Below are 13,170 nucleotides of genomic sequence, written 5' to 3'. Positions count from 1 at the left end.
AGGCCATTCTCTGTCCCTATTTTAAAATGTGGTATTTTCAATGGATGTTGAGCTTGAGTCTTTCTCTCTGTCATTGGGTTTTAGGACCTCTTTGTCAAAAATACCAGGCAAATAAAATCTAAAGGGGGGAGAGAGCAGTTTGCAACCCTTATTCGGTATCTTTTTCTTCCTTACCTCCATCCATCCAGTGTTCTTCCTGCAGGTGCTCAGGGATGATATTAGGGCTTCAGTGGACCTCGTTAACATGAGAATAACAGGTGTCACACTGACTCCTATAAAGCATGATATAAATTTCATGCTTTTTACCTAATGTTTATAATGCAGGGTTTTTAAAGCACAGAAATTACTTAAATATTTCGTGGGAAAGTCTCTGTCAGAGCAGCTACAACAGGGAATAAACCTTCCAAGTAGAACCTGGAAAGGCCTCTGGAGTGGTAATGTGATAAGTAAGGGGAAGGAGCGGGCTAAGGTGTAAGGAAAGGAGCTCACCGTGGATGTTCTGTGTCCACATCTTTTCCTGGAGGGCTTTCTTGACAGCTTTGTAGGTTTAGTCCGAGGCAAAGCTCATTGTGCAGTTCAGGGATCCTCTGTCGTAGTGATGGTCCTATAATGATGGTGTCTTGCTTCTCTTTACAAGTCAGCAGGGTGAAAGATTTGCTGCAATCAATAAAAATGGAGGGACCCTGTAAGGAAGAAAATCATAGTGTATGTCATTTCTGAGACAGTGTTGATATTTTACTTATTTATAACTGAAATGGGCAAAGAATGAGAGAACAGACTTAAGAAAACGATTCTTTCAAGTTGACGGAGCCAGTCACTAGCTGTTATGCAACAGCTGACCAAATTTAATAGGCAAGTACACTGTCCCTTACACACCTGTGTACTCATTGTTCAAGTAGTAAAGGCTTTTACAGTCTCCAACTTAGAGATGTTGTAAAGATAAGTAAGATATAGAAAGATGTGGTTATCTTTTATGAAAACAGGATCCAACATATTTGAAAAGATGTGTTATGTGCTTAAATTTTATTAAATAATACTGATTTATATATACTGATATATATAATGTGTAAGAAATCTGTGATATAAGGACTTGAACTTAGGTCTTACTCTCTGGCAAATCATGCATCACGTCATTAAGGCTAAGAGCTTACTGAGGTACAGACAGATGACTTTTATGTAAATAATTTCTGTAACTTGGAATATTCTTGTTAACAGGAACAGGAAAATTGGAAAGGGCACCTAACCTCATGCTTTAGATCTAACTTAGAGATCAGGATGTTACCTTTTGTGTGAGGATACGATTGCCTCATTGCTGCCTACTGCGGAGTCCCCGCATGTTAGTCCCCAGCCTCAGAGGCTGGAGCTTGTCAACTATTGCTTCGTGACCCAGGCTGCTGCAGCACGCCAGCCTCTATGTGTGCGTCTCTCCTGAGGCTTGAGCAGATTGCTGGTTGCCTACTCACTAGATGATCATTTTCTCCTTCCTTGTCGTTTGCCTCCTGCAGATGTTGGTTGTAAATGTTCTTTAACTCTTATTACATCTTTTTTCTTTATTTTCCTGTCTCAGAAGTGGCTTCATTACTTGTGGAGCTGGTGGTATATATACAGGTGAAATAGCATATGACAACTAACATCTTAAAATGGTCATTTTCCTGTTTTTTCTCTTTTCTTGATTTTTGAATCTCACATTGTTTTTCTGTACTTTTGGTTTCAGTGAGTGATCTTCTCCACAAGTTAAAAAACTGCTGAAGTATAACTAGCAAGATGTTTGTATTTACTATAAATGGAAGTTAATTTCCGTATTTAAAAGCTAGGTCACTGATTAAGTAACCTGTAGATTTATTTTGGCAATCACAATAATAAAAAGTATCTGTGAAGCTACAATTGGTATTTAGGGAGAATTATTGAGGTTTGGAACTAAAATCTATATGGCAGAAAAAAACTACCTTTGTTATATTTTAGAGAAAAATGAAGATGGTGCTAGTGGGGAGAGGTGTCTCTATAGTCAATTAAAAATTGAAGGAGATGCTTAAGACTGAAATGAAAATAAATCAGACAAAGCACTGCTGCTGCTTGGACTCTATCTGTTCCATAGATAACACAGGACATCATCTCTAGGGCTGTCAATCTAAGATGTTTTTGTGAGTGCCAATCTCAGTAAAAAATAATTAAATTGACAAAAGCTACCATCCTGGATTATTTCAGTGTCTGGAAGCCTCTCACCTCTGCAGAGCAAGGTTCACTTAAGCCCTTGATTATAGGAGAAAATGAATGTGTTGGTCTCTTTCTGCCTAATGCCTATCCTGTGCTTAATAAAACCACAGTGATAGTTCAGAATGCTAATTTTCATTTAGAAAAAAATAGACTTTTCTTTAGTAGTAGCAAGTGCTACTGGTATGTTGACAGGACTGATTGTGTGAGGTCCCATATCTGAATGGGTCCAAGGTACTACAGATCAGTTAGAGCAGTTTTTGAAAGTCAGATCAGAGCTCTGCTTGAGGAGTAAGCCATATATAAATATATTGGCATTCTCAATAGTATGAACATTCATTTCCACGTGACACTTTAGCATAATAAATAGAGGAAGGTGTATAGCAGTGTGATTTAAGTTAGCAGAGATGGGTTTTAAACCCTTCTGCATGACCACCAGTAATTCACGCTGCCTCTCTGTCAGTTCCCAGTCAGTTGAGTGGTGTAAGTAATATTGGACTGGCACTTCAAGAGATTTGAAAGCAAAACGTAGATGGAGAATGATATTTCAGGCATCAGAGGTAGTACAGCTAAGTGGAATGGGTGTAGCTGTAATGATTCAGTAGATGAGTAGAAATCTGGAAAGCTTTTTTAATTGTTACATGTAGGATGGAATTGAAAAAAAAAATAATTTATTGGTAGAAAACAGAGGGTTGGAAGGAGTCAAGTATTGTTAATTTTCTTTCCCTTATATCATTAAAATATACTTCGATGTATTTCTATATGTGGTGTAGGAAATACTTAGTTGTTACTTTTACTAACTTAAAAATCAGACAAACTTGAAATTGAGGGTTTCACTTCTAGATGAAAATGTAAAGACTGTCTTTTGAAACACTATGCATGTAACCTTTTTCAGATTGTACTTAACATTATTTTGGCTGGAGTATTCTGAATGTAATTCTTGTTCGGAGTAGTTTCAATTAGATTGGATATGCATTTTTGTGTGAATGAAATATACAATTAAACGTGGTATACTCATATTAAGGGTTATTATGTGAATGGACACACTCGTTCTTTATAGTAGAGTAGAAAATGTAGAGATGTCTGACCTATTTTAATTTTCCATGTGTTCAGAAAACTCTTGCAGTGATTGAAATGACCACCTCTCAACATCCGGAGGAAAGAAACGTAATTGGGTTATTGCATTTAGAGTGTACGCAAAGCCTAGAAAAATTAAAAGCATTAGCAGAATAATGAAGTGAATGGTATAGTTAGAGAAGGATAATTGCGAAGGAGGAGCCATGACTGCTCCATGAAGCATGGTGCTGCTTTCCTAGGCAGAAGTTCATGAGAAAAAATGAGCCTGTAAGAAAGGAAGATTTTCCTTGAACATCCCAGATAAAACTAATTGGGAAGCAAAAGTCTTCCACCTCTCCTGCTCCCTGGTGTTATGCCAATGGACAAAGTTTTTATGAAGGAATTTCTTCAATACTTAAGTCCAAAGCTGGAGGATTTAGAAGGTGCCCAAAAGAACTTAGATTGCATATTGGTAGAATGAAAATTATGTAACCTAAAAGGAAAGAGCTGCTCAGGAAGTGAGAGACAGTCTTATTATGCAATTACCTTTCTGATTATCGCTCCGACAACCAGGTAGTGAAGAAGACCTGGCCGCATTTTGTGTTGGTGGGTCTCAATCTAGTTTAAAAAAAAAAAAAAAAAAAAAAAAAGACATTACTCTAATCCTGAAGATCAAGAGCATAATTGACTCCCTTTTGGGAATCTTAACAGCTGGAATAATTAAGCAGTTAGGAAAATGAAGCTGACTTGATGTGAATTAATCAGAATAACTTCTAAAGTTTTAATATACACCCCCAACAGTACCAAAAAAGACCCTGCCTACTGGCCATGGTGCTCATCTTCAACCCCCACACGTGCTGAGAGACACTGAAGATGATGACAATATATGTGAATGTTATTTTTAATGGTTATAATAAAAATAAAAAATATATAATAAAAAAAAAAAAAAACACCAACAAATTGGAATACATGGAGGTGACTAAAATATCAACAGTTCCCTTCTTCCTACACAGAACTATTATGCTCAAACATTCCCAGGGAAGGTGCCTGCAGCAGATCACAAGCAGGATTTTAACCGTTCGCTTGTCTGCTGTTCAGATGTCTCTGTTCATTGTCTTGTGTCTTGGGGAATGGGTAGCCAAGGTAAAAATTTTCAAAAGCTTATTAAATTTCCCTGGAATAATTGCATATTCCTCTTCCGAATGGCCCAAAGATACACATATGATACTAATCCAGTCCTTCTTTAGTATTTTCTATCAGCCTATCACCTTTATATCCGAGTATCTCTCAGGTTAATGGGTTATTTTTCCTGCTCTTCAGTGCTGTGGATGCCAGGGAAATGAAAGAAGGCTGTTAAGATATTGACTAACAAAGAATATGAAATGTGCCCCAGAATGTCTGTGGTATGAGGTAGGAAAGGAAAAGTGTGGCTGGATAAAGAAGATATCACAGCACTGTGTTTCCTCTAGTGTGTGTTTCTTCTTGACTCCCTGTTTGGTGGAGTATTGTCATATCTGCAACTGTTCACTTCCACATACTGGAGACAGTTAAAGGAGGCTCACTTTCAGCTGTAATGGTGAAGTCTTTTCATACACTTCAGGTTTAGCAGAAGATATTATGTGTTGTTCAAAAATAGTTATAGAAAGGGTTTAGAGCTGTGGAGGTGGCTTTTCAGTCTCGAGTAAGTTCCTTTTTTGTGTTGTGTAGTACACATTTTATTTGAAGTGAGTCTCTCTAGGAGCAGTGACGTTTGTACATTCCTGGATGGGAAGCCCAGGCTTTTGTGCTCAGCCCAGATGCACCACTGCAGCTCTGCCAAAGGCTGGTCGGGAGCAGCAGCTCAGTGCCAGTACTTGGGCAGTAGTATCTTACAATCAGCTGGAGTAAAGAAGCCACTAGGGAGTCACTATCTGTGAAATGCTTTCAGTGAGGTGTCTGTGCAGGCCCCTAGTTCTCTGTTGCTCATAATCTCCCTCTGTAGTTCCTCTTTCAAACTGGGATGGCTCCAAAAATGACCATCCTGTTTTGTTCCACCAGACTGACCCCACATGCAGGCTAATTAAGCCCCAGCTTGCTTATTGTTTGTGTTCTCAAGACTAATGTAAATCGAGAGAGAGATTGGTGCTTAGCTTTGGCCCTGAATGCCAAACAAGCAGCCGAATGATTTCTAACTAATGCTGCGAAAACAGAAGAAAAAAAAAAAAAGAAAAGAAAAAAACCACTCCATTTTTAATGTTTAGCTTGGTCTGAGTAGCAATTTTCCCATGTGTGTTTTTTTTTTTTTTTTTTTCCTAGAGTGTTGAGTGTTTGTCTCTGTTGGATGGAAATACAGAAATACAGAGCAAAGATGAGGGCAATTAAGAGCTTTGGTGTCTGCACGTGCAAGCATTTGATAGAGATACTGGAATGAAATAGGAATCTTTACCCTCATTAGCTCTGCAAATAGAGACCCCCAGATTTCCTGTGCCACCCTGTGGCTAAGGAATGCCTGTATGTGGCACACCCTATAAAGCAAATATGGCAGATAAGGGTGTAAGCATTGCTCTTCATAATGCTAACAGAAGCAACAAGGTATTTGGTGACACTCAGTGGCGCTGAAAACTCGTTTTCTTGGGAACCTTCCCTTCCTGTTAGCTCTCTTTTCACTCAAACATGTACAAACAAACCCTTTAAAAGATGGAGGAGCAGGAGAAATATGGAGGAGATATCTCAGCTTGATGTTACCTGAAGTGTCTGTTTTCTGAGCATCTGCATAGGGGAAGCTGCAGTTGTTACAGTTCTGTGGGATGTAAAGTTGGCATTTGATGCAAAACCAAGGAAAGATCATAATATTTTTTCTTGATTTTATTTTAAGAGCATGACTTCAATGCATGTCCAAACTGCTGAGGAAGTGGGAGATGTTTGCAAACTTCTGTCATCTGTAACTAAATATTCTGGGAAATACATATACACACACACATATATATATATATAGTTGTCCAGCTTCTCACAGTGGCAGCTTTACTTTATTTTAAGACTCCTCCCAGGGACAGACACTAAAGTGACACTGAGGTTTCAGGGAAAAGAATGTTGTGCTTAACCTGGCAATCTCTCTTACCTCTAATGAGGGGTGTTAAGGTCAATTATTTCATGTCTGCTAAGGAAAGATCACTGGGAAATAAGAGTTCTCAAGTGAAGTTCCCACTGACTGGAAGAGGGGATTGAGTGCACCCTCAGCAAGTTTGCCAGTGACCCCAAGCTGTGTGGTGCAGTCAGCACTCTGGAAGGAAGGGATGCCATCCGGAGGGACCTGGACAGGATTGAGAGGTGGGCCTGTGTGAACCTCATGAGGTTCAGCAAGGCCAAGTGCATTGTCCTGCATCTGGGTTGGGGCAATCCCAAGCACAGATGTTGGGCAGAGAATGGATTGAGAGCAGCCCTGAGGAGAAGGACCCGGGTGTATTGGTTGATGAGAAGCTCAACATGAGCTGGCAATGTGCACTTGCAGCCCAGAAAGCCACCAAATGCCTGGGCTGCATCAAAAGCAGAGTGGCCATCAGGGCGAGAGAGGTGGTTCTCCCCCTTTGCTCTGCTCTGGTGAGACTCCACCTGGAGCCCTTCCTTCAGCTCTGGGCCCCCAGCACAAGAAGAACGTAGAACTATTAGAACAAGTCCGGAGGAGGGACAAAAAGATAATCAAAGAGCTAGAGCACCTCTCCTATAAAGACAGGCTAATGGAGTTGGGGTTGTTCAGCTTGGAGGAGAGAAGGCACCAGGAAGACTTGACAGTTGCCTTCCAGTCCCTAAAGGAAGCCTACAAGAAAGCTGGGGAGCAGGTTTTTACAAGGGTGTGTAGTGATAGGACAAGGGGCAGTGGCTTTAGGCTGAAAGAGGGTAGATTTAGGTTGGACATTAGGAAAAAATTCTTTATTCAGAGGGTGGTGAGGCACTGGAATAGGTTGCCCAGAGAAGCTTTGGATGCCCCATCCCTGGGGATGTTTAAGACCAGGTTGGTTGGCACTTTGAGCAACCTGATGTAGTGGGAGCTCTACCTGCCATGGCAGAAGGGTTGGAATTAGATGGTCTTTAAGGTCTGTTCCAACCCAAAGTGTTCTATCAATTCCTGTCAACAGGAGACACTGGAAAGGACCTTCTGTCCATGATGCAGTGAGCCCAAAGTGTCAGTGTTTCTGCCAGTAGATAACAGAATTGACTGTGATAAATCCAGAGCTGGGTGTTGAAGACAAAATCTTGGAGAGAGAGGCTGAGGGAGCATCTTGCCATTGTGTTACTGAAGAGTATTCCAGAAACGGTGGAAAAGTGGAAAAATGGATAAAGAATGCAGAACAGCGAAGATGATTTAGTGATGCTTCAGATTTTGGTAATATATTCAGATGACTGTCAAAGAAAAACAAAATGTATCTTAACCTGAATCTGTGACCTTGGCTCAGCAAAGTCACCTCATCTCTGCATTTGCTGGCAATGTTTCAGCGTGTTTGTTGTCAGCAGTGTGTTTGTAAGCTTTATCTTACCTTCCTGAATGTATGCTTTCATAATGGAAGTTCATACCTCTGTAATACTACCTTCTGTAGAGATGTAAGACCCTCTAATGCAGTGCCCTTTTTCCTCCATGCGTGTGTAGTCTTCTGCTGCAACTACAGATTTTGGAAGTTGAGAACTTACTTTATGCTGCTCTGGGTATCTGTTGGCCCACTACAGGTTTGTTTTCAATTCCTTTTTTACATTCTTTTAAGTGTCCTTAGTGATGTGATTCTTACCCTCTGAGAAATTAGACTTACTTTGTATTTGGAATCCAATCTTGAGTTTCTATAACAAATATTATAGGGAATAATAATAATTCCATAGCATCTACTCACTTTCTGGAAGATTTGCATGCTCTTCATTACATTTTTTCCTGCTTGTAATTTGCATTTGATCTTTCTACTTAGGCTTTTCCCTCTTTCCTATGCATCTCTTATTTTTAGATTTTTATTTCTCTTAGTTAGCATTTGTACAGAGGATCTTCATATTAAAATTTAAAACTCTTGTCCTAAATCAAAGATTATCACAGATTTCCTTGGTGTCTACTGTTGCTTAGCATTGTCCAACAGGGCTTTCAGTATTTGGTAGGGAATCTGATGAAAAACAAAGGAGGAGGTGTAAGAGCAAAATCTACTAGCTAAGTAAAAACAAATGATCAGTCCTTTAGATGATTTCCCAAGCTTTTGTATATTGAGGAAAAAATAAATTTGGAGTTCTATGGAGAAATCAGGCTTTAGTGTAAGATTTCTAAACCTTACTCCTTTCTGACAAAATTATGGATTCTACCTACAGGAATTTTCTTTCAAATAGCTTCTTTGTATGAGCAATAAGTGGAGAAAAAAATAAAAAGGAAAAATTAGTAATAAATATAGTAGTGCTCTCTGGGTGCAACATACAATTGTGTTTATAGCATATATGTAATATATTTTACACAGTATTTTGTTTTGTATTTTGATCGTAAGTCACATTGTTCATTCACAGTGAGTCATTCTGTCCGAACCAAGGGAAAATTTTTAATGATAACCCATATTGTAAATTCATTTAAATGAAGAATAAACTATTTAAAAGGCTCAGTAGAGTACTAAATTAAATGAACATAAAATATGTAGTAGTTCTGGTTGCCTTAAAATCTGGAATAGCACTTTGCTGCAGTGCCATGCTTGGTGAGTGCACTTGCTTTATTCTTTGTGGAAGCCTCTTGCAAAACCTTATGAACAGTATTTTCTCTGTCATCACAGCACAAAACATTATGGCTGCTTCACTAAGCAGCAAAATACAAATGCAAAGTACAGCAAAAGAAAGACCAACTTTACACAGTGAGGATTTGACAAGACCACGATTCTTGCACTGAACTTATGCCAGATCATGTATATTGGACATCATTTATTTATTTATTTATTGTGATTTGCTTTTGAGTGCTGCATTTAGGACTGCTGGCTGTTCTGAAGTCATTCCTCAAGAAGGTCTCTACTGGTGGTTGAAGTTCCCTCTTCAAATCTCCTTAGCTCCACTTCTGCTTTCAAAACAGTTTCTTCAGTGATCATGCATTTAAGAAAGCTTGGTTCGCATTCCAGTTCTTCTAAATATTCCTGTTGCCTTCTCTGTACTTGTTTTTTTCACCTCCATGTCTGGGTATTTGTCCATTTCTCTGAGTGCTCCCTTCCCTGTAAAAACCCGCAGCAGGTGGGATCCCCTGGGGTTCCCATCTGGAGCCCTTTTCCCCCCAGGAAATCCCAAGCCAAGTCTCAGTGGGAAAGTATTTCCAAATTGCAGGTATTGTTCCCCCACCATCTCTGTGACTGGATTTCTAGAATAAAACTTTTCTTTTACTGTAGATTCTTATAACGCTTGACTCCTTAGGAGACCCTGACATCTTCTTTGCTGACCATAGAGGCACACCTACCTATGTAGATCTGAAGCATCCAACTGCTCCGTTTCTGGTGCTCTCTAACAAGACATATGATAAGCACTCAAAAGATTCTTGGCTTTAGCTGTCTGTATGGAATCTAATTTTAAAAAGAGAGAGAGAGAGAAAGCAAGCATAGGAGTTGGGGTTATTTTTGGAATAGAAATATTACTTTATTTTTTGTTTTCTCTCCCTCAGCGAGCTTTGTAGTTGGACACATGGTTAGAGAGAGAGTCTGGCTTTACAGCTGGAGCTATATAAAAATAGGTTCAATTAAAAAGATGTGGAAAAAATAATATAAAAGTATCACAAACATTTGGTTTTCTTAATAAAAGTGTGAAATTTACAGAGACCAGGATGGCACAGTTGGGTATAAAGCTTTTGCTAGTAGTCAGTTGATATGACCTGCATGAATCACTCTGGGCTTTTCTAGTCATGAATAATACCCATATCCAACACATACCAATAAAACCTTTATACCATATCCCACCGTATTTTGTTGTCTTACCATATTTAAATGATAAACTGTGCACCTAAAATATTCTGCAAATTTCTCCATCTGGACCCTGTTACCAGAGTAGCTGGAAATGATTCACTGTCTTCAAGGGTTTCATAATGCTCTGAGTAAGGAAATGCAATCCACCCTAATTTCACAGGTAAAGAGTGGAGCCACCAGGGGCCTAGTGACTTTCCCAGTGTCATGGCAGTGGAAGGTCTCCTGTGTGCTGGGTATGGAGCCAAATTATTGAGGCATTCCTCAGCGCAGTGGAGTTTGTGACCTAGATGAATATGTTTGGTGCATCTCGCAACACTTTGGTCCTGTTTCTGCTGGGTGCATCTGTAATGTTTGGCTGCCTTGCAGGTATTTTGCTTCTGTGCACATCTGGAATGCTGGCAGTCATGCAGGCATAGCCGTTGTGAATTCCTGGAATGGTTACCAGCTAGCAGTTAAGGTTTGAGCGAATTATGTCTTATAATGATTCTATGATTCTATAATATCCTTGCAGAACTGAGCTGGGTTACCAGCAGTAGCTGCAATGAACTTAAAGAACTTTGGTTAATGGAAAAGTGCCATAAGCTGTGCTGTCAGTGGGTAGAAAAGGTCAGCTGTGTATTCTGTTGGGGAAAGAAAATTGTGGTAAAGGTCAGAAGGATTAAGACATTTTCAATCTACCTCAATCTGCCAGTCCCTCTGCTGCTTTTCTGCAGCGCATGTTTTATGGAGTGCGGCGTCTAATTAGAGAGCTCAGACACCCAACAATGAAAGCCCATCTCCAAGTTTTATCTTTAGCCCTTCAAGCTGGGATTAAGTTAAAGAAGGCAAGAGATTTTTAATAGTAAGTGATGTTAATCTGGAGTGAAACACACTTTGTTATTGAACACAGCTCTCTTTAATTGAATACTGAAATCACAGCACTGGCTTCAAGCTGCAAGGTGCTCTGGGCTTCTTTGAGAGCCAGTGGATTTACTCTTATTTCTACTACCTCCATAACATGTGTTTTCTTATTATTAATTGCATGTCTTTCACAAATGCAAGAAGACAGCATGTTGTCTAACACAACACTACAATACAGCAAATTAGTGCACATTTCCAGGAGATTTCCAAAGAAGCTGCATATTGAAACCGAAGGAAATCTTCTGTTCATCTGTACATAACCAGCCTCTGGAACTTACTGCTGTGCAGTGTTGTGGAGGTTAAAAGTCTTCTGTTAGAACTTCTGTATGGAACACTGTATGTACATAATAAGCAATCTCTCAATAATGAAAGGTGGTTAAAAAAAAAAAATTAGAAGAAATAATAACTCTGGAATATAATAGAATTTAGAACATAAACAAGCCATCATGTAAGAAAGGAATACATATGTATTTAGGCCATATATTCAGTAACTAACTACTAAAAGTATTCTTGTACTGAAGCATCTGTTACCAGCAACTCCAAAGCACATTCTTTGTAATGCAGCTAGCGGCCAAAATATCTGTTCATTCTTTTCTCCTGCATATTTCTCAGGAGCTGTGTCTTCTCTGTGGCTTGGGCCAGGAGGCAGAGTTGAACATCAGATGCTAGCGAACCATGTTCCAACCAAAGCTTAACCAAAATTTCCAACTTGTTTTCAGTACTCACTATCATTGATCTGCTAACAATTGTCTGTGCTTTTTTGATGGAATTTGCTGAAACTGATAATAGCAAAAAGGTCTTTTGATCTTTTTTTTTTTTTTTAAATAGTATAATTACTAAATAATGGAGTAAATAATATAAATTTCTACTGTAACTGTTTGTGAAGAGGGAGTCAGCACTGTGAGGGTGCAGCAGGAGGGGCAGTGTTTATCAGGATTGTGATTAACAGGGTTGTGGTGAAGAGCGCAAATCCACCGTGACTGAGACTGCTGCAAGCCTCTGGCTCTCTTAGCAGCAGAGATACCTACAGCAGCACTGAGGGAAAGATAAGAGCTAATGAAAAGCGAAAATGAGCTTTGTAAACACGAGGTTTAAAGCTGATGGTGTAGTCCTTAGGGACCTGAGAATGCATTTCCTAGTGAGGAAAACAGTTTATTAAAATATAAAGGTGGAAATATATATGGCAGACGAATCTAAGTCTAATGGTTTGCTGTCGTCCATGTTGTGCCTACTGCTTCTGACATGGAGTCTTTGCTTGCGGTTCCCATGCAGCTTTCACGAGAGTTTCTTCTGAGTGGAACTCTGCCAAATTGGGTCCAGGTTTTTGAGTATGCACACTTGCTATGAAACACCTGGAGCTGACATTTCTGTTTGAACGGGCTGCATCCTAGGAACCTGTGCCATTCAGAACCACCAAACTTCACAGGCAGCTTTTTCCTTCAACGTTACAAGCCATAGTGTGTGAATCCTATCTCAGCGATGGGTAGGAGACCTGCAGCAGACTCTGTAGCTGTATGTGCTTTCTTTCCTTTGGCCCCTTACTAGGTCTGAGCTCCATATGAGAGGAAGAATTTAACTGGGCACCTGTGACTTATCCAGTTCTTGTTCTGTCATAGCCAGTGGTACATCTGGCTTTACTAAGTAAAAAGTTAAAAGCTTAGTTCACACTTTTTGCTTTCTCTTGCACTGACTGCATGACCATCTTGCTTTGGGTTTCCTTGAGTGCTGTTCATTCAACTGGCTGCTGAGGTAGCAACCTGCAACTGTTTCTGGTTTTGTGCCCGTCTTGCTCTATTCCCATTTCTTTCTGAGCTGCCTGTTATTTTGTGTTTCACACTCAAATCACTTGTCAGCCAAGGTTCTGTAGAAGTCCTTCTTCCTTCCATTTCTGCCCAGGTGCTTTCAGTGATTCCTGTCCAGATCTTATCAGACTCCAATATCTTACTTTTCCCTTTTTTTATTCTTCTGTTTTTACCTCTTTAACAGATAGTTAGCGTTAATGCTGTGCCTTGCCCTGATTTTTTGTTTGTTTTGTGTGTGTATGTATGTGTGTGTGTGTCTGTCTAATAACACCACTTTC

General features: G+C 39.6%; 1 protein-coding gene and 1 long non-coding RNA gene across 6 annotated transcripts in view; one reads left to right on the top strand and one right to left on the bottom strand.

Annotated features, from left to right (window-relative positions):
• Nucleotides 1-13,170, top strand: part of NRXN3 (neurexin 3) — a 973,627-nt gene that overhangs the window by 509,916 nt on the left and 450,541 nt on the right. The gene's annotated exons all lie outside the window — the stretch shown is intronic.
• LOC140002594 (uncharacterized) overlaps nt 480-13,170 on the bottom strand; it is a 97,618-nt gene continuing 84,927 nt past the window's right edge. Inside the window, exons 2-3 of the long non-coding RNA XR_011809575.1 lie at nt 3,814-3,885; nt 480-683 (exon numbers count right to left, since the gene is read on the bottom strand). This is a non-coding gene — a long non-coding RNA (uncharacterized lncRNA). The remainder of the gene's footprint in view (nt 684-3,813; nt 3,886-13,170) is intronic.

The sequence above is a fragment of the Anas platyrhynchos genome, chromosome 5 (genome assembly GCF_047663525.1).
Source record: "Anas platyrhynchos isolate ZD024472 breed Pekin duck chromosome 5, IASCAAS_PekinDuck_T2T, whole genome shotgun sequence".
Lineage (NCBI taxonomy): Eukaryota > Metazoa > Chordata > Aves > Anseriformes > Anatidae > Anas > Anas platyrhynchos.
The sequence above is the reverse complement of the archived record's forward strand: the minus strand, read 5'-3'. Positions and strand labels throughout refer to the sequence as shown.